At 46.3% G+C, this 20,843-nt stretch overlaps 1 protein-coding gene across 5 annotated transcripts in view; it reads right to left on the reverse strand.

The window, feature by feature from the left end:
- Positions 1 to 20,843, reverse strand: part of TSPAN11 (tetraspanin 11) — a 90,884-nt gene that overhangs the window by 54,003 nt on the left and 16,038 nt on the right. The window contains exon 1 of one of the 5 annotated variants that reach the window (XM_077169710.1): positions 38 to 1,584. The exons of the other annotated variants lie outside the window; for them this stretch is intronic. The gene's annotated coding sequence lies outside the window, so the exon portion shown is untranslated. Of the gene's footprint in view, positions 1 to 37; positions 1,585 to 20,843 lie in introns of those variants that run through there. 5 annotated transcript variants of the gene reach the window in all.

The raw sequence follows: 20,843 nt of genomic DNA on the forward strand, positions 1-20,843 counted from the left end.
TTGGAGGAGTGTCATGATTTCTGGGAAAGAGACTGACCTTTCTAGTTGGGTTTTCTTTCTGCCCAGGGGAGTGGGGATTGGACTTCCTGAACGGATTGGAAGTGGGAGGAAGTGGCCTTGAGGGACAAGAGCAGACAAGGGGGGCGGGCAAGGCAGAGACACTCCCCCAGGGGAGGCAGCAAACATGTGTCACGGGAGTCAGGACAAAGAAGAGGTAAGTGTCACGCCCCAGGCCGGCTTCAGCCAAGCTCCCTCTGGGCTTCTGTTCAAGCAGGGCCCTGAATCTGAAACTCCCCTCCTTTCTGCTTCTTCACTCCTTCCAAGGCTTGAGGGACCCACCCTCTCTTCCCGGACCCCCATGGCAGCCCCAGTGCCCACTGACTACAGCAACTGACTTCTCAACACCTGCAGGGAAAGAAACAAAACCAAAATACACTGATTTCAACTTTCTTTGGAAAATCCACTTCAGCTTGTTGAAACTGTGCTACTGAGAGACGCCTGCCCTCCTCTGGGTGTTTGCCTTCCCATCCACGGGGTAGGGCAGTGGTTCTCAAACTTGACTGGGCACCAGAATCCCTGGAGGGCTTGTTCAAGCCCAGGGGGCTGGGCTTTCTGATTGAACAGGTTTGAGGTGGGACCCCTGAGGACTGGGTAGGATGATCGGTCAACTTGATTTGCCTGGGACCGAGGGGTTTCTCCCAACACCAGACTTTCAGTGCTAAGCCTGGGCAAGCCGGGACAGCTGGTCACCCTTTTCCCAGCTGCTGCTGAGGCTGCTGGTCTGAGACTGCACTTTGAATCAAATGTTCCTTAAGACTGCTTCTGGTTCTGAAAGTGCCCGTCTCTGGAACATGTCTCCTCCCTATCGGGCAGGAACGGCGCACAACGGTGGGCGTGTCCTCACACACAAAATCCACGTTCAGGACATGGGGCCCCATGAGATGCCAGCGCTTCCTCAGGCAGCCCGGGAATGCGGCGCCGGGTGCCTTCTCCTCCAGACCAAGGTTCTGGCTGCAGGACAACGCCAGGATTCAGGGGCAGCCAGCAGGCCCGGGGGCCACCAGACACTGTAGGAAAGCAACCGCAGGTGCCCTGATGGTGAAGTGATGTCTTTCGGGGACGTCATGTGAGCCAGATAATGTCTGAGACTTGGGGTTTATTGTCTCTCCCACTTGCCCTCACCCCAAGTGAATGAGTCTCAGTGCAGAGAAGAAGAGGGGAATGTGGAAAGAGCCCGGCTGGCTGGCCAGATGTACTTGAAATCCTGGGGAATGGGGCAAGGCTCCAACCAAGGAAGCCCCGGGGGGCAGAGTGGACCACAACTCCAGAGGCTGAACTGAGTCCTCTGAAGGCGATGGCAGCAAGAAATGGGGAGCGCTTGGAGTGTTTGAAGTGTCTGGGAGTTGATTTTATGAATTGTACATAAACGCACAACACTGGGAGCCCCGGGGTCAGTCACACCCTTCACTCACTCCACAGACACTTACCGAGTCCCTGCTCTGTGCCCGAATCTGAACTTAGAGCCACTCCACTTGGTCCTTTAGGGAGCTTTCAGTGAGGCACAGATTCATGAATAACTTCCAAACGTGGAGAGGGATTTAAGAGAGATGCTGGCAAATCTTTTTGGTAGCACAAAGGAAGGGAGAGGACTGGGGGAGAGAGGCACTGAATCTGGCAGGTTTCTACAGGGAGTAAAAGAGGACAGCTGCTCAGGTAGAGGGGGCATGCAAGCAAAGGCATGGAGGCATGGCTGGGTATGGTAGGCCTGGGGAACGGGTCTTGTTCAGCTGGGCTGCAGAAAAGCCTGCAAAGTGAGGTTACAGCCACACTTCGTTTGGACTTCTCCCCCCACCCCACACACACCTTGCTTTTTCCATACTCTCTGCTCCTGGGAGCTCACCAGTTTTTTATTCTCTGTCTGCTTTCATTAAAAAAAAAAAAGCCCAGTATGGGGTGCCCTGATTCTCCGTTTCCGATGGGGAGGGCACCCCATACCTGGTTCGGGGAGCTAGGGCAGAGCTCCTGGGGGGCTTGGTGATTCTAAAATCAATCCAGACCCCACCCCACTGCTACCCTCCAGTAAAGTAAGTGCCGATTTCCACCTCTGGGTTCTTGGCCAACAAGAGGCCGTGTCTGCACAATGGCCAAAAGCAGAAGGAAAGGGGGGAAGAAACAGTCTAAGTGGTTTATTTAATTTATAACTTAATTTTAGCTTCTAAGGAAACCTGGTTCCTGTCCCCATGAAGTGTGGTTCCTCCCCCATGCAGGCAATTTCATCCTTCTTTGTCCTTGTCTCCCTTTTATTTAATTTCCACTTGTCTGACCCACCCCTGGTGGGTGGACAGTGTGACTATATGTCCTTGTGAAGCAATCTGAAAAATGGGGCTTCCTCAGACCCTCTAAATGGGACAGTGGGAAGGAGCCAAAAAGGATGACTCAGCTCAGCTCCTTCATTTGAGAACTGAGGAAGCCGAACCCCGGGGAGGGGTGCCAGTTGGTATAGCCAAAGTCACACTGCCAGTTCCTAGCAGGAAAGGGCCTGGTCTCCTGTCTTCAGGCCCCCCTTGCTCACGACCACCGAAACTTTGATCAGCTGATACAAGAAATAACGAAACATTTATTAAATGTGAAGTATGCACTAGGCACTAAGCTAAGGACTATATGGATATTAATTGATTTCATACTTAAAATAATTCCACCATGGGATATTACTGCCTTTTTTACAGAACAGGAAACCGAGGCACACACATGTGCATAGCAGGGTGCAGAGGCTTTACTTTCCTCAGTAAAGACTGAAGACTGGCTTCTTGCAGTTCTTTTGGTTTGACGGTCTGTGGTTGAAGCTGAGTTGGATGAGCGGAGGGCACAGCCCAGGGGCCTGTCCTGGCACAGAGCCCAGTCAGGGCCTGCAGAACGCTGCTGGGGCACTGCTGCTGCCTCTCTGGGCTGCCCCAGATCCTGGCAGGATCCTCGGTCAGGAAAAGCACGATGGCTGTCACTACAAAGATGCCACACTGCCTGGGGTACTTTCTGGAAGAACCTCACACTTCTCCCTTGTCCTCTAGCTCCTTGGCTTTGGGGCTAGGGATTTGGCAGCTGCCTAGGCTGCCGAGGCTGGCTGGGCAATAGGGCCTCTGGGCAACCACTAGTTTTTTTCTTTCATAGCTGTATATTTGTGGCGTGCAAGGTAAATAAATGCAGACAGCTCTTTTGGACAGAACTTCGGGTTCAATTGCTAAGTACAGGGTCACGTGAATGGTGCTGTGGCTGCATCTTGAATGCAAATTCTGGCAGCAAGAATTCTTAGTCTTTATACCTGAGAGCCATGCTTTCCTATTTTCAACTTCATTTGCAAGTACCAACATGCATTATACGTATCAGTCAGGACTCCTCTTATATCTTTAGGCAAATGGCTTGGCTCTCTCCTTATTCCCTACATTTACACATATATGGAGAGTCTTTGGAGGTTTTGCCTATAGACAGTCTTCATCTTTTGCTATATTTCCCCTGGGTCCTTTTATTTTTTTGTTAAAGCTGTGGTCCAACCCATAAAACGAGGACTTCTCCAGTGCTTATGCCAAGAATCAGAGAAAACAAAATAAAACAAACTAGCATGAGCCAGCGGGTCAGGAGATCTGGCATGAGCCCCAGCTGTCACCATCTACAGCAGGTGACCTGGGCAGATCCTGTGACCTCTTAGGCCTCAGCTTCCTCCTCTGCGGATGGAGATGATGCTGGTCCTGTTCTCCCTCCCTTGCAGGGTGATGGCAGGGATCAGATGGGGTCAAGAATTTGCCAGAACCACGTGCACTGTACATTTATGACTTCCCTGTCATTCAAGGTAAAGGACGTATTGTAACCAACTCTCTGGGCACTTCCCGAATGAAGGGTAGTGTGGAGGCCACCCGAAATAACGCCTAAGCCAGAGTCTGGGTATGTGAGCTCAGGGGCCCACAGGCTCACAGCCTTCGTACCTGAGCCAGACCCTCCTGCCAGCGGACAGAAGACTCTGTTCCCAGCTGACACTGGAGAGTCCACTTGCAGAAAATCCAGACCTCTATTTCACAAAGTAGGTTGACTCAGACAGGAAAACCGTTTTAAAAGAAGAGGAAAAAGGCAAGGGGTACGGTGGATGTGAAGCATCTCATCTCGGTTCTCAACATTGCAAGGCACTGCAAAATGTGCGCCCTCGGGGCGGGGCAGGGAGGGGGCTGGAAGGCAGGGCGGGTCTGAGGGAGTCCCACAGGGCAGCGCGGGCAGGGCCTCGGCCACCACAGCTGGGAGACAGGCACTGGGCCCCAAATACCTTTTTGGTGCTTCCCACTAGTCACCTCCACCCTTCCCTTCCCTTCTCCCAGGGGCCTCGACACCCACACTCCCCACCCCCATCCCACTCCTATGACTTGTGCGCTGTGCCTGGACTCAGAGGCCTGGGATCTGGTTCCATTTCTCTCTAACTTCTGTGACTTTGGACCTATACTTTTCTTATTTATAAAACTGGAACGACTCTACCTTCCTTACTAGGTGGGATAAGGATGCCACTCCATTACAGGACTTACTGCCTGCACGTTCATTTTCTGACCTTTTCTGCCTCATCTAAGGCTCTGTGAATATTGTTAATAGCTGACATTTACTGACCGACGCCGCGTGGCGGGCATGGTGTTCGGTACTCTGGATTTCCTCTTTTAATCCAGTGAAGTGGGCCTGGGTGTCGTCCTGGATTACAGATGAAAACTCAGCAGGAAGTAACGCTGTCAGCAAGTGGAGGGTGGGATTCAGAGGCGGGCATCCTGGCTTCGGCATGAGCTCTTAGCACAGTGTTTAGGTTTGCTACAGCTGATGAAATGCAATATACCAGAAACGGGTCGGCTTTTACAACGGGGACTTATTACTTGACAGGTTTACAGTTCTGAGGCCACAGAACTGTGCAAATCAAGGCAACAACAGGATGATACCTTCTCCCCAAAAACCAGCTATGGGGATCCTCAGCTCCGCTCTCACACGGCCAGGCACATGGCGATGTCTACTGGTCTCTTTTTTCCTCCCAGGTCGCGTTGCTTTCAGCTTCTGACTTCAGTGACCTCCTCTCTGAGCCTCTGCATGTCTGCTTGTCTCTCAGCTTCTCTGCAGCTTTTTTCTATCTTTTATCTTCTTATAAAGGACTCTAATAAAAGGATTAAGACTCACCTTGAATGAACTGGGTCACACTCAATTGAAATAACCCAACCAAAAAGTCCCACCTACAACAGGTCTACACTCACAGGAATGGATTAAAAGAACATGATCTTTCCTGGGGTACATAATAGCTTCAAACCACCCCATCCTTACAACGTCAGTCCATCCGGGCCAATGGGGTTTACTCTTATTGTCTTACTTACTCGATAGTCACTACCTTTAGTAATAAGCAGACTTATTAGGGGTGTCCCCTTTTGCTTAAAAGTTGTCCCAGTTTGGACATTAAGTCACATGTTCCCCCTGGCTCTTCACCACAATGTGAAACAGCTTCTCAACAGTATTCACTGCTTCTCGAGCCTCGGGGGTCCTTCTGGCCCCATCCCCCCACCCTCCATAGCTCTCTCCAACTCCACACTTCCACCCCAGGCTCACCAGCCCCACCAACTAGGCCCAGGACACGCCCCTCTCTTACGGACTGAACTGTGTCCCCCGCCAAAGATATGCCGAGTCCCAATCCCCAGTGACTCAGGATGTGGTCTTATTTGGAAATAGGGTCATTACCGATGGAATTAGGTGCATTAAAATGAGGTTATACTACAGTAGGGTGAGCCCTTAGTCCAGTCTGATGGCTATGCTTGTAAGAAGAGGAAACTTGGACACAGGCAGACAGGTAAGGGGAGAGGGCCACGCAATGACTGAGGCAGGGGACTCCATGCCAGCAAGCTGTGGTCAGGAGTCAGGAGAGAGGCATGGAACAGATTCTTCCCTATGAACTTCAGAGAAAGCAGGGCCCCGCCAGCACCCGGATTTCAAACTTGTAGCCTCCAGAACTGTTGTGCAGAGCTGCCCAGTTTTTGGTACTTTGTTAGGGCAACCTTAGAAAACGAAAACAGCCCCTAAGTAACTTTCTTAGCTAAAAGATGAGCTCAGTTCTGTGCCTTCACCACCTGACACAGCTCCTGATGCATCGGTGTCAACAGAAGTTGAATGAATGAATGAATGAATGAACGAATGAGCCAAAGAGTCTGGGTAAGCTCATGAGCTCTTTAAGATTAGTTATGTAAATATTTTTTCCACCCCACTCATTGTTTCACAGTTCCCCTGGAAACATATATCAAAGAGAATGAAAAAGAGAGAAGCCAAACTTAGGGCATTGCTTTTATAGCCTGAGCCTGTGCCGAAGTGTAGGATGCATCTCAGCAGAGGTTTTTTAGTGCAGGCATCATCCGTCGGCTCTCCCAGCAGAGCTTCTGGGAAAGTCCTGCACAGGCGAGCTTAGGCAGAGTCTCTTGATTTTTCTACCCAGATCTTTATCTTTCCTCTCCTCAGCATCTTCCCTTCCCACATTTTTCAATTCCAGCCTCAGGTGGGAAGCACAGACCTGTGTCCACTGTACATTAAAACGAAAAATACTTCTAGAAACAATTAAAACAAAGCACAAGTGGGAACAGGACTGCCCCACTGATGAGTGCTGTCAGGGGCTTCCTAGAGGCGCGAGTCCTCAGAATAAACACAGGGCAAGAGGAGGCAGCGTGCGCGGGTACTGGAAATGCATATGCAGCCTGCCCCCTTCTTCTGACCCCAGGCCTTAGAAATGGACCTTCAGCAGAGGCTGGGAAAGCCTGGAGCCCCTGAAGCCCACCACCAGTGGGATCTCAGCCCCCCACCCCAAGCACGCATGGCTTCCTTCCCCTCCTCCTCCTGGAGCGCTCAGCTGCCACAGGCGTTGGCGCTATGAGACACGGAGTGCGTGTGTGCACTGGATTTGAAAGGAGCTCTTAAATAAACAGATGTCTGGTCCAAGGAAGGCAGGCCTTTCTGCCTCTGTTTCAGAAATGTGTGACCTCCTAGCCCTGGGTGCAAGGTCTAAGGCACTGGGAAGCCACCTCTGGCCCCGAGTGCTCCCCATCCTCTCTGGCTGATGGTCTGACCCCCCAATTCCCCTCGCCCCCACAGTGTCAGGCAGTGAAACCTGGTGGGGAGCCTCATCTGGGCCAGGTCTCTCTTAATTCTCAATAACCCAGTGAGGCAGGGGCTGTCACCTCCATTTCAGAAATGAGGAGACTGGAGGACCCAAGAATCACACCCTGGTGCTTTTGGTGTCAAAGCCACTCAGGTTTGGGCTTCCCAGCAGGCTCTGAGGAGGGAAGAAAAGTTGTCCCCACCCAGAGGCACCCCAGTCCCACTCTGGACTGTTACAGTCAAGAAAAATAAACTTCTTGTTGTGTCTCTGATACAGTGGTTTAGCTTCTTCTTTAACTAAATCATGTCTCTGGGAGCCAGTCTTCTTTGTATAATGGCCCCCTCATAAAGAGGAGGCAAAAAAAGAGCAGCACATTAGTCCTTAATCACACTAGGACGCGGAGCCAAGATACAATTTCAGGCATAAGCTTCCAGAGACGGATTTAATCACCATGCATCACATTTCCCAAACGACCAGTTTCCCAAGTCTCCCCCATTTCCCTGGATCTTATTGCCCATTTAAATTACCATCGTATGGTTCTCTCTTCACACCCAAGGTTCTGAAGCTTCACCTCCTCAGTCAATCATTCTGCAGCCTACCACGGTCGGACCTCCTTCTCCTCTACCATTCTCCTCATGCCAAAGTCACCTCTAATTGCCAAAGCCAAAAGCAGCTTTTCAAACCTCAGTCACTTCACCTCTCCTGCATTGGAAACCGTCAATCACACCTTCCTCCTGAAGCACTCCCTCCAGTTGCTGGTTACACGGCACCCCTTGCTCCTGCTTCTTTTCCTACGGCTCCAATTCACCTTGACCCAAATACCATGACCACCAAGTCTCGGACTCTGTCCTCTCTTCCTCAGTCTCCTTAGTTCCTCTTCTTGACTCACTCTAACGCTGGAATTCCCTCCCGGGTAAGGTCGGGAATGGCGCTTGTACTTTGCCTCTTGTCTTTCCCTTGCCAACGCCACCCGCATCTAACTCCATCTTCTACTAACAAGTTGATGACTCTCAAAAGCCCACCTAGCTCTAGGCTCACGCACATGGCTATGGGCCCCTGACACTCAACACAGCCAAACCAAGTCAATACCTTCCCTTGCCAAACCATCCATCCCGTTTTCCTAATCCCAGAGAGTGACATGACCACCCGGCCACCGGTCCAGCACAGGACCGGTGCAGAAGTATGTTCAATGCCCCCTTCTTTCTCAGCATCACCATTTCCTACCCCAATATTGAATACTTTTCCCATGACGTCTCCTTCTGCATTTCTCCTAATGAACTTCTTATGAATCCACCCATCTACTCTTCCTGCTGCTCCTGCCGTAATTTGGGACCCCATTCTCATGTACCCTTGAAGTAGTCTGTTGGCTATTCATGCTTCTGTTTTCTAATTAATTAATCTGTTAACTCATTGAACATTCGAGTGTTCACTACATGGCATGAAATGTGCTAGGTGATGGAAACTAAAAATAAAAAGAATGAAGAAAAGAAACAAAAAGAAAAGAGAATGAATAAAACAGTCTCAGACTGCAAAGAGCTCCCAACCGGGGAGACAGACACATAAATATCACTTTTTTTTTTTATTAATTAACAGAAAAAAAGAAATTAACCCAACATTTAGAAATCATACCATTCTACCTATGCAATCAGTAATTCTTAACATCATCACATAGATGCATGATCATCGTTTCTTAGTACATTTGCATCGGTTTAGAAGAACTAGCAACACAAACAAAAAAGATATAGAATGTTAATATAGAGAAAAAAAATAAAAGTAATAATAGTAAGAACAAAACAAAACAAAACAAAACAAAAACCTATAGCTCGGATGCAGCTTCATTCAGTGTTTTAACATGATTACTTTACAATTAGGTATTATTGTGCTGTCCATTTTTGAGTTTTTGTATCTAGTCCTGTTGCACAGTCTGTATCCCATCAGCTCCAATTACCCATTATCTTACCCTGTTTCTAACTCTTGCTGAACTCTGTTACCAATGACATATTCCAAGTTTATTCTCGAATGTCGATTCACATCATTGGGACCATACAGTATTTGTCTTTTAGTTTTTGGCTAGACTCACTCAGCATAATGTTCTCTAGGTCCATCCATGTTATTACACGCTTCATAATTTTATCCTGTCTTAAAGCTGCATAATATTCCATCGTATGTATATACCACAGTTTGTTTAGCCACTTGTCTGTTGATGGACATTTTGGCTGGTTCCATCTCTTTGCAATTGTAAATAACGCTGCTATAAACATTGGTGTGCAAATGTCCGTTTGAGTTTTTGCCCTTAATTGCTTTGAGTAGATTCCCAGCAATGGTATTGCTGGGTCGTATGGCAATTCTATATTCAGCTTTTTGAGGAACCGCCAAACTGCCTTCCACAGTGGTTGCACCATTTGACATTCCCACCAACAGTGGATAAGTGTGCCTCTTTCTCCGCATCCTCTCCAGCACTTGTCATTTTCTGTTTTGTTGATAATGGCCATTCTGGTGGGTGTGAGATGATATCTCATTGTGGTTTTGATTTGCATTTCTCTAATGGCCAGGGACATTGAGCATCTCTTCATGTGCCTTTTGGCCATTTGTATTTCCTCCTCTGAGAGGTGTCTATTCAAGTCTTTTTCCCATTTTGTAATTGGGTTGGCTGTCTTTTTGTTGTTGAGTTGAACAATCTCATTATAAATTCTGGATACTAGACCTTTATCTGATATGTCGTTTCCAAATATTGATTCCCATTGTGTAGGCTGTCTTTCTACTTTCTTGATGAAGTTCTTTGATGCGCAAAAGTGTTTAATTTTGAGGAGTTCCCATTTATTTATTTCCTTCTTCAGTGCTCTTGCTTTAGGTTTAAGGTCCATAAAACTGCCTCCAATTGTAAGATTCATAAGATATCTCCCTACATTTTCCTCTAACTGTTTTATGGTCTTAGACCTAATGTTTAGATCTTTGATCCATTTTGAGTTAACTTTTGTGTAGGGTGTGAGATATGGGTCTTCTTTCATTCTTTTGCATATGGATATCCAGTTCTCTAGGCACGATTTATTGAAGAGACTGTTCTGTCCCAGGTGAGTTGGTCTGACTGCCTTATCAAAGATCAAATGTCCATAGATTAGAGGGTCTATATCTGAGCACTCTATTAGATTCCATTGGTCGATATATCTATCTTTATGCCAATACCATGCTGTTTTGACCACTGTGGCTTCATAATATGCCTTAAAGTCAGGCAGTGCAAGATCTCCAGCTTCGTTTTTTTTCCTCAAGATGTTTTTAGCAATTCGGGGCACCCTGCCCTTCCAGATAAATTTGCTTATTGGTTTTTCTATTTCTGAAAAATAAGTTGTTGGGATTTTGATTGGTATTGCATTGAATCTGTAAATCAATTTAGGTAGGATTGACATCTTAACTATATTTAGTCCTCCAATCCATGAACACGGTATGCCCTTCCATCTATTTAGGTCTTCTGTGATTTCTTTTAGCAGTTTTTTGTAGTTTTCTTTATATAAGTTTTTTGTCTCTTTAGTTAAATTTATTCCTAGGTATTTTATTCTTTTAGTTGCAATTGTAAATGGGATTCGTTTCTTGATTTCCCCCTCCGCTTGTTCATTGCTAGTGTATAGAAATGCTACAGATTTTTGAATGTTGATCTTGTAACCTGCTACTTTGCTGTACTCATTTATTAGCTGTAGTAGTTTTGTTGTGGATTTTTCTGGGTTTTCGACGTATAGTATCATATCGTCTGCAAACAGTGATAGTTTTACTTCTTCCTTTCCAATTTTGATGCCTTGTATTTCTTTTTCTTGTCTAATTGCTCTGGCTAGAACCTCCAACACAACGTTGAATAATAGTGGTGATAGTGGACATCCTTGTCTTGTTCCTGATCTTAGGGGGAAAGTTTTCAATTTTTCCCCATTGAGGATGATATTAGCTGTGGGTTTTTCATATATTCCCTCTATCATTTTAAGGAAGTTCCCTTGTATTCCTATCCTTTGAAGTGTTTTCAACAGGAAAGGATGTTGAATCTTGTCAAATGCCTTCTCTGCATCAATTGAGATGATCATGTGATTTTTCTGCTTTGATTTGTTGATGTGGTGTATTACATTAATTGATTTTCTTATGTTGAACCATCCTTGCATACCTGGGATGAATCCTACTTGGTCATGATGTATAATTATTTTAATGTGTTGTTGGATACGATTTGCTAGAATTTTATTGAGGATTTTTGCATCTATATTCATTAGAGAGGTTGGCCTGTAGTTTTCTTTTTTTGTAATATCTTTGCCTGGTTTTGGTATGAGGGTGATGTTGGCTTCATAGAATGAATTAGGTAGTTTTCCCTCCGCTTTGATTTTTTTGAAGAGTTTGAGGAGAGTTGGTACTAATTCTTTCTGGAATGTTTGATAGAATTCAGACGTGAAGCCATCTGGTCCTGGACTTTTCTTTTTAGGAAGCTTTTGAATGACTGATTCAATTTCTTTACTTGTGATTGGTTTGTTGAGGTCATCTATGTCTTCTTGAGTCAAAGTTGGTTGTTCATGTCTTTCCAGGAACCTGTCCATTTCCTCTAAATTGTTGTATTTATTAGCGTAAAGTTGTTCATAGTATCCTGTTATTACCTCCTTTATTTCTGTGAGGTCAGTAGTTATGTCTCCTCTTCCATTTCTGATCTTATTTATTTGCATCCTCTCTCTTCTTCTTTTTGTCAATCTTGCTAAGGGCCCATCAATTTTATTGATTTTCTCATAGAACCAACTTCTGGCCTTATTGATTTTCTCTATTGTTTTCATGTTTTCAATTTCATTTATTTCTGCTCTAATCTTTGTTATTTCTTTCCTTTTGCTTGCTTTGGGATTAGTTTGCTGCTCTTTCTCCAGTTCTTCCAAGTGGACAGTTAATTCCTGCATTTTTGCCTTTTCTTCTTTTCTGATATAGGCATTTAGGGCAATAAATTTCCCTCTTAGCACTGCCTTTGCTGCGTCCCATAAGTTTTGATATGTTGTGTTTTCATTTTCATTCGCCTCGAGGTATTTGCTAATTTCTCTAGCAATTTCTTCTTTGACCCACTCGTTGTTTAGGAGTGTGTTGTTGAGCCTCCACGTATTTGTGAATTTTCTGGCATTCCGCCTATTATTGATTTCCAACTTCATTCCTTTATGATCCGAGAAAGTGTTGTGTATGATTTCAATCTTTTTAAATATGTTAAGACTTGCTTTGTGACCCAGCATATGGTCTATCTTTGAGAATGATCCATGAGAACTTGAGAAAAAGGTGTATCCTGCTGTTGTGGGATGTAATGTCCTATAAATGTCTGTTAAGTCTAGCTCATTTATAGTAATATTCAGATTCTCTATTTCTTTATTGATCCTCTGTCTAGATGTTCTGTCCATTGATGAGAGTGGTGAGTTGAAGTCTCCAACTCTTATGGTATATGAGTCTATTTCCCTTTTCAGTGTTTGCAGTGTATTCCTCACATATTTTGGGGCATTCTGGTTCGGTGCGTAAATATTTATGATTGTTATGTCTTCTTGTTTAATTGTTCCTTTTATTAGTATATAGTGTCCTTCTTTGTCTCTTTTAACTGTTTTACATTTGAAGTCTAATTTGTTGGATATTAGTATAGCCACTCCTGCTCTTTTCTGGTTGTTATTTGCATGAAATATCTTTTCCCAACCTTTCACTTTCAACCTATGTTTATCTTTGGGTCTAAGATGTGTTTCCTGTAGACAGCATATAGAAGGATCCTGTTTTTTAATCCATTCTGCCAATCTATGTCTTTTGATTGGGGAATTCAGTCCATTAACTTTTAGGGTTATTACTGTTTGGATAATATTTTCCTCTAACATTTTGCCTTTTGTATTATATATATCATATCTGATTTTCCTTCTTTCTACACTCTTCTCCATACCTCTCTCTTCTGTCTTTTTGTATCTGACTCTAGTGCTCCCTTTAGTATTTCTTGCAGAGCTGGTCTCTTGGTCACAAATTCTCTCAGTGACTTTTTGTCTGAGAATGTTTTAATTTCTCCCTCATTTTTGAAGGATAATTTTGCTGGATATAGGGGTCTTGGTTGGCAGTTTTTCTCTTTTAGTAATTTAAATATATCATCCCACTGTCTTCTAGCTTCCATGGTTTCTGCTGAGAAATCTACACATAGTCTTATTGGGTTTCCCTTGTATGTGATGGATTGTTTTTCTCTTGCTGCTTTCAAGATCCTCTCTTTCTCTTTGACCTCTGACATTCTAACTAGTAAGTGTCTTGGAGAACGCCTATTTGGGTCTAATCTCTTTGGGGTGCGCTGCACTTCTTGGATCTGTAATTTTAGGTCTTTCATAAGAGTTGGGAAATTTTCAGTGATAATTTCTTCCATTAGTTTTTCTCCTCCTTTTCCCTTCTCTTCTCCTTCTGGGACACTCACAACACGTATATTTGTGCGGTTCATATTGTCCTTGAGTTCCCAGATACCCTGTTCAAATTTTTCCATTCTTTTCCCGATAGTTTCTGTTTCTTTTTGGAATTCAGATGTTCCATCCTCCAAATCACTAATTCTATCTTCTGTCTCTTTAAATCTATCATTGTAGGTATCCATTGTTTTTTCCATCTGTTCTACTTTATCCTTCACTTCCATAAGTTCTGTGATTTGTTTTTTCAGTTTTTCTATTTCTTCTTTATGTTCAGCCCATGTCTTCTTCATGTCCTCCCTCAATTTATCAATTTCATTTTTGAAGAGGTTTTCCATTTCTGTTCGTATATTCAGCATTAGTTGTCTCAGCTCTTGTATCTCATTTGAACTATTAGTTTGTTCCTTTGACTGGGCCATATTCTCAATCTTCTGAGTGTGGATTGTTATCTTCTGCTGCTGGCGTCTGGGCATTTAGCCAGATTTCCCTGGGTGTCGGACCCAACAAGGTTGTAAGATTTTTCTGTGAAATCTCTGGGTTCTGTTTTTCTTATCCTGCCCAGTAGGTGGCACTCGTGGCACACGTTTGTCTCATGTGTTTGGAAGGGATCCCCCCGGTCACCGATCTCTGCGGCCTGGGGATTTCCGATCCAATTCTCTCCATTGGTTCGGGGGGCCACGCATGGTGGAGGTGTCAGCCGCCGTGGCTTGAGGGGACCCTATGGCTGGTCGCCGGCCGCAGCAGCCCGGGGAATTCGCCACTGGACCAGGAAGTCACCCGCGGGGGAGGGCCACCGCGGCTTGGGTAGCCCTCTGATCTGAGACTCGTAGCCGAACCAGGAAGCCGCCCGCAAAAGAGGGGCGCTGGCCACCTCGGCTTGGGAAACTTGCCTCTCTGAGACTCTCAGCCGGCCCGGGAAGGGGGGAGGGAGGAGCTCCGGCCGCCACAGCTGCCACTGCTCGGGAAATCACGCGCCGTTCGGAGATCTCACCGCAGCCGAGTCTCACAGTCAGACTAGCCAGTCCAGACTGGGGTACGCTGTGTGTCCATTCCCTGCCATGGCCCCGGGAGCTGTTCTGCACTGTTTCAGTTCACCTAGTAGTTGCTTTGGAGAAGGAACTAAGACGCACGTACCTTACTAAGCCGCCATCTTGGCCCCGCCCATAAATATCACTTTAAACAATGTATGAAGTTCACGGAGAAAAATATGTGCAGAGGAGGGAACTGAAGAGGGAACTATCGGCAAGTCTTAAAGGATGAGCAGGAACTAGACAAAGAAAGAGACAAAGCAGGTCTATGCCAGGCTCTAGACTTTGTGCTTTATTTTGTAAGTAATGGGGAACCACTGGATTTTCCAATCCAGGAATGAGAAAATCAGAGTCATCACTTATGAGGTTAAGTTAAATAAACCCAAATGGTTTAGCAGCTTAAAAGCCAGAGCCTAGGATTGGGGAATGAGCATTCATTTAAATGAATTCCAATAAGATCCAAGGAGCTCTGTTATCTGAAGGAAGAAGGCATGTTTAATCGATTTTCCGCACAGTCTAGAACAGTTGAGGCTTGTGCTGGTCTGAAGCTGTTCTGTACCCCAGAAAACGCCATGTTCTTTTAACCCACTCCTGTGTGTGCAGACACAGATGGGACCTTTTGGTTAGGCATCTCAATTTGAGATGTGACCCACTCCATTCAAGGTGGGTCTTAATCCTTTTACTGGAGTACTTTATGAGAGGATAAAGTACAGAAAAAGCCAAGAAAGCTTAGAGAGAAAAGCCTCAGAGAAGCTAAGAGAGGACCCACCAAGGGAGCCACTAAAGCCAGAAGCTGGAAGCAATGAAACCCAGGAGAGAAGGACCAGCAGATGCCAGCCATATGCCTTTCCAGGTGCCATAGGTGTCCCAGATGCCAGCAGTCTTTCTTCAGAGAAGATATCCTCCTGTTGATGCTTTAAATTGGACATTTTCACGACCTTAGAATTGTAACTTGTAAGCTAATAAATCCTCATTGTTAAAAGCCAGTCTGCTTCTAGTATATTGCATCTCAGCAGCTTTGGCAAAAAAAAAAGCATGGCCTTCAGAAAGGACATCCAGCCCCGCATAGCTGAGTCCACGGCCACTGGCCCAGGCTGTCTACCTGCATGGGCAGACCCCGTTAGAGGAGCAGAGGAAGCCAGTGGTGAGAAGTTAAACCCCAAATCCATAGGGAAATCATCGCCTCTCTGAATGAAGAACACAGAATTTACATTTTGACATAAAAAAAGAATACTGTACTGCCTAATATACTTACTACTCCTGCCCAAGCCAACTGAGCTATCATGAAGAGTGCAGGCTATAATTTTTCCCACACTCAGAAATGGGTCTATATTGTCCCCCCATCTTCTGGACATGAATGGATCTGTGATCACCACCCAGAGGCCTGTTCCTTTCTCACCCAGGTGGAGGCAGGCGTGTGAGGCTGGCCAGGCAGGAGCTTCTTGCTGAACACCCCCACGCAAAGGCTGGCACTTGGCATCAGGAGGATCTGGTTGGGGGGACTGTGTGCTCCTGCAACCCAGGAGGGGACTGGTGCTGAGGGTAGGAATTGCCAAGGCAATGCTAGGCCTGTCTACTGACGGACGTGGTGTGGATTTATACACACGGTGGGATGAGCAGAAGCCCAGGTCTACAAGAAAAAGACCATCTTTCTTTCTTCTTGTCAGCACCTTGGGCAAGTCACGGCCCCTCTTTGTGCCTCAGTTTCTTCATCTGTATAATGAGAAAGTTGATATTCTACCAGTAGCTTTTTCTTTCCAACAAAACCTTATATAGAACCCCCAAATTTAAACCAGATAAAGTGTAGTGTCTCTGTTTGAAGGGGTGTAAGTCCCCCCCCCCCCCAATAAAGTTCCCCTGATCACCAGCTCTTCCCACCCTGTTGGAGATTAAATCATGTTCCCTACAAAAAGCACAATCAGGTCCCAACTCCTGACCTGGAGGGTGTGGACCTATTGTAAATAGGATCTCTTGAAGATGCTAGTTCAGTTACGGTGTGGCCCAATGGAAGCAGGTTGGGCTTCAATCCAGATTACTGGAGTCCTTTATAAGCAGAAAGAAATTCAGACAGAGAGGGAGAACATACAGGGGTCAGCCAGAAGCTGGAAGTCAATGGAACATAGAAGAGAACGAAGAAGCTACCATGTGCATTGCCATGTAATAGAAAAGCCAAGGACCAAAGACTGCAGGTAAACACCCCAGAATGCCACCGTCTTATAGGAGAAAGAAGCACTGCCTTGATGATGCCTCAATTTTGGACTTCTCCTAGTTTCAAAAACTTGAGCCAATAAACTGTCATTATTGAAGCCAACTTATTGCATGGTATTTGTTTTAGCAGTTGGGAAACTAATACCACATCCCAACTCCAAAGCTGGAGCCACAGAGAAATCACTAAAGAGGTTCTTCTTAGCTCTGTGACAATAACATTCAGGCCTCAGCTTTTTTTTTTTTTTGATGCTAATGCTATGTGGTTTTTCCCCCTTCTTTTCTTTTTAACTTTTTTTTTGTTATATAACATAGCATATATACAAAGAAAAGAAAGAAAAAAGCCATAGTGTTTCAAAGCACTCTTCAACAAGTAGTTGCAGGCCAGATCCTAGAGTTTGTCATGGGCTACCATACTGTCCTCTCAGATTTCTCCTTCTAGCTGCACCAGAACATTGGAGGCTAGAAGGAATATACATATTTTTTTATCATCAATTTTTTATGAAAAATAACATATATACAAAAAAGCAGTAAATTTCAATGCACAGTGCAACAATTAGTTGTAGAACAGATTTCAGAGTTTGGTATGCGTTATTATTTCACAATTTTAGGTTTTTACTTCTAGCTGCTCTAAAATACTGGAGACTAAAAGAAATATCAATAGAATGATTCAGCACTCATACTCATTTGTTAAACCCTACCTCTGTATAACTCCACCATCAACTTCGATTTTTCTCCCACTCTTCAGGGGTATTTGGGCTATGCCTATTCTAACTTTTTCAAGTTGTTAGGGGCTGCCAATAATATGGGGTAGGGAGATGGAACTATCTGATGTTCTGGAGAGGCTGGGCCCTCTAGGTTTCAAGACTTATCTGGTCCAGGGACCCATCTGGAGGTTGTAGTTTTCTTGAAAGTTACCCTAGTGCATGGAACCTTTGTAGAATCTTATGTATTGCCCTAGATGTTCTTTAGGATTGGCTGGAATGGTTTTGGTTGGGGTTTGGCAAATTATGATAGGTAGCAAGGTCTAACTGAAGCTTTTTTAAGAGTGACCTCCAGAGTAGCCTCTCGACTCTATTTGAACTCTCTCAGCCACTGAATCCCATTTGTTACACTTCTTTTCCCTCTTTTGGTCAGGGTGGAATTGATCCCATGGTGCCAGGGCCAGGCTCATCCCTCAGAGTCCTCTCCCAGGCCCCCACGGGGACTTTCACCCCTGGATGTCACTTACCATGTAGGCAGGAAGGGCAATGATTTCACTTACAGAGTTGGGTTTAGAGAGAGTGGGCAGGCCTCAGATTTTTAATTCTCAATTGCCAGTTTGACCATGGTGAAAATGAGCAGGGGAGAGCTGGAACTATAGTACAGACCCGCAGCACAAGCTTAGAACTGAAAGCGACCTCTGAGACCGTTTTATAGACTCTAATATGGCCCCAAATGCACCCCATTTTTTTAAAATACGGCATCTGCCACCGGCAAATGGGCCAAGCCCCACCAGGGAATGGCAGGAGCTCCCGCCCATTGGCAAATGGAGCCTGCTATTTCTGTCCTCTCCAGGCTACAGCTCACTAGTTCTTGTGCAGAGGGGTGAGTACAATGGTGGCACTGTGAGAGTGGTTCTCACAGTGACTAAGAGGGAGGTGCTCCCAGGGCCCCCGTTTTACAGATGAAGAACCTAATTTGAGGACCCAGAGCCTTACACTTCAGGTCTGCTTGAAATAACAATGTGCCATTTTATCTACCGCCCTGCAGCTCTGGAGGAGCCTGGTGGGCCCCTCCCTGGCTGTGGAGACTGTGCCCGACGTTCCCAGAGTCCTGACGCCTGCCTTCCTCCCAGACTGTGTCCTCGAGGGGGCCCGGCCAGGCCATTCCACGGGGCTGGGCCTGCTTTCTGATTTCTGGCATTGTCTTGGGCCTCCCTGATCAGGCCCAGTTCCTAGATGAGGGTGGAAGAGGCTTCTCGGCACAGCTGAGCCCTGCTCTGGCCCTAAGCCTGGGGCCATGGACATCCAGGAGGGAGGAATGGTCCCAGTGCCCTTGCGTCTCTCCCAGGCAGCCCCAGCACCTTTGGACTCACACTGTTGACAATGGCTTTCCAGACCCCATACTCAGTCCAGGGAAACGGAGCCTGGACTGGCTCACTGGAAACTGTCCCTGGCCTAAGGATTTGAGCCCACGTGACTACGACAAGGCAAATGCTGCTGGCAGCTACAGACAAGCCCAGAGGAGGAGGGCTGCGGGGGGTGCCCTCTCCAGCTGGCTCGGCGCCACTCCTCCCAAGCACACAGTTCGAACAGAAGCATGTGCAGCAGGTTTTCTGTCACCCTGCCATCCCCAGTGGGTGGTCCAGCCAACAGCCAGTGCTAATGACGTGTAGAAATTCAAGAAGGCTGGAAGAGCAGGGGAACAGTGTCCCTGAGAGCCGAGGAACAAGTCCCCAGGTCTACCAGGTAGAAGTAGGAGATACTCAGGGTGGATAGGGGTGGGCTCTCAATCTTGGAGTTAGGGACCAGACTGGAGCTGGAGACCCATAGGGTGCATCTGTCCTTAAGGGCAGATGTGCTTTCACTGTTGTGTGTGTGTGGGAAGGGAAGCAAGGGTAAGACGTGGCTCCCCAAAGCCATCCTAGAGGGGTGTGGGAGGCACACAGGCCCCAAATGAACAATGGTGCCAGGTCTCAGGCCCAATCTAAATGGAGCCCCAGGTCCCAGGGCCTTGGGGCTTCAACAACACAGCTGCTCCTTCCTTGGGGGCGGGATTCCAAGCCGAGTGTCCACCCTCCATGGCCACCGGCCCTGGCCTGCTGTGGCAGTCACCGTTTGCCAGACCTGCCAGCTTCTGAGTGCTGGCTGAAGCCTCCAGAGGATGCCCATGAGCTTCAGGGAAGAGGTTCTCCATTGGGCGGCTCAAGTGAACCTGAGTCCAGGCAGAAGGGCAGCCTTTGTCCCCTCTGCTGTCCCCCTCAGACCCGGGCTAGGGGGAGGGAGCTGGGAGTTGATGTGAGTGTGAACCTGGTTCTCTGCAGTTTGGGGAGGGGGGTGGGCGTCTGCATACCTGGAGGAAAACCTAAGTTACCATTCTTGATCATGTGACCCTGAGTAGGTGATCTAACAGAGCCCCACTTCTTTCTCTGCCCGGTGGGGATAAGAGGGTCCCTGAGATGTGAGAGCCTGTGTCTGAATTCAGTAGGCGGAGGCTCAGCCCACCCTCAGCTCCCCCCAGCAGCAGCAGCCCCCATCAAAGGGTGACTGTCATTGGTACGCTTTGCGGCTCTGGCAGGATAAACAGGCAGGAGGGCAGGGTACTTTGGGGTGCAAGGAGGGGCTCCCCAAGCAGAGGGCTTCACTATGGTGTACGCAACTTCATGCTCAAGTACATTCACAGCCTGCTCACTGGGAATCAAAACGGCACAGATACACTCCTCGAGGAGGCCGGAATTGAAAAAAAAAATTGACATAAAAATTCATCTCTTTTCCCAGAGAGGAGGATTTATAAAATTTCTCATTTGCTCTTAAAATAGTGCGAGTTATTGATTATATAACGAGAACGGAATGATCATATGATAAGAATGTTTGTGTTTGTATGTGGTTATGTATCATAAATAAAAAATAATTAATTTTAAAAAATACTGTGGGTCAATGAGAGGTAGGCGTTAGGGGTATGGGACGCTATGAGTTCTTTTTTTTTTCTTTTTATTTCTTTTTCTGGAGTGATGCCAATGTTTTAAAAATGATCAAGGTGAAGAATACACCACAATGTGTTGATATTGTGAGTCGCTGATTGTATACTATGGCTGGACTGTATGCGTGTGGATATTGCTCGATAAAAATATATTAAAAAAAAGAATAGTGTCTGTCTTGTCTCTGGAGCAGGACACCATGGTTTCGCAGTAAGCCCAAAAGGCCATTCCTTCCAGGGGGCACTAACATGGGAGCCCCTGAAATCGTACAGAAAAAATTTTTCCATTTATATAACGGGGTTCCATTTTATCAGATCCCCTAAAAGAGTTTATGATTCCTCCCCCCCCACACACACACACAAAGTTAAGAAGCACTGGGTTTTTGGGTAGGC

Source organism: Tamandua tetradactyla, chromosome 7 (assembly GCF_023851605.1).
Source record: "Tamandua tetradactyla isolate mTamTet1 chromosome 7, mTamTet1.pri, whole genome shotgun sequence".
Taxonomy (NCBI): Eukaryota; Metazoa; Chordata; class Mammalia; order Pilosa; family Myrmecophagidae; genus Tamandua; species Tamandua tetradactyla.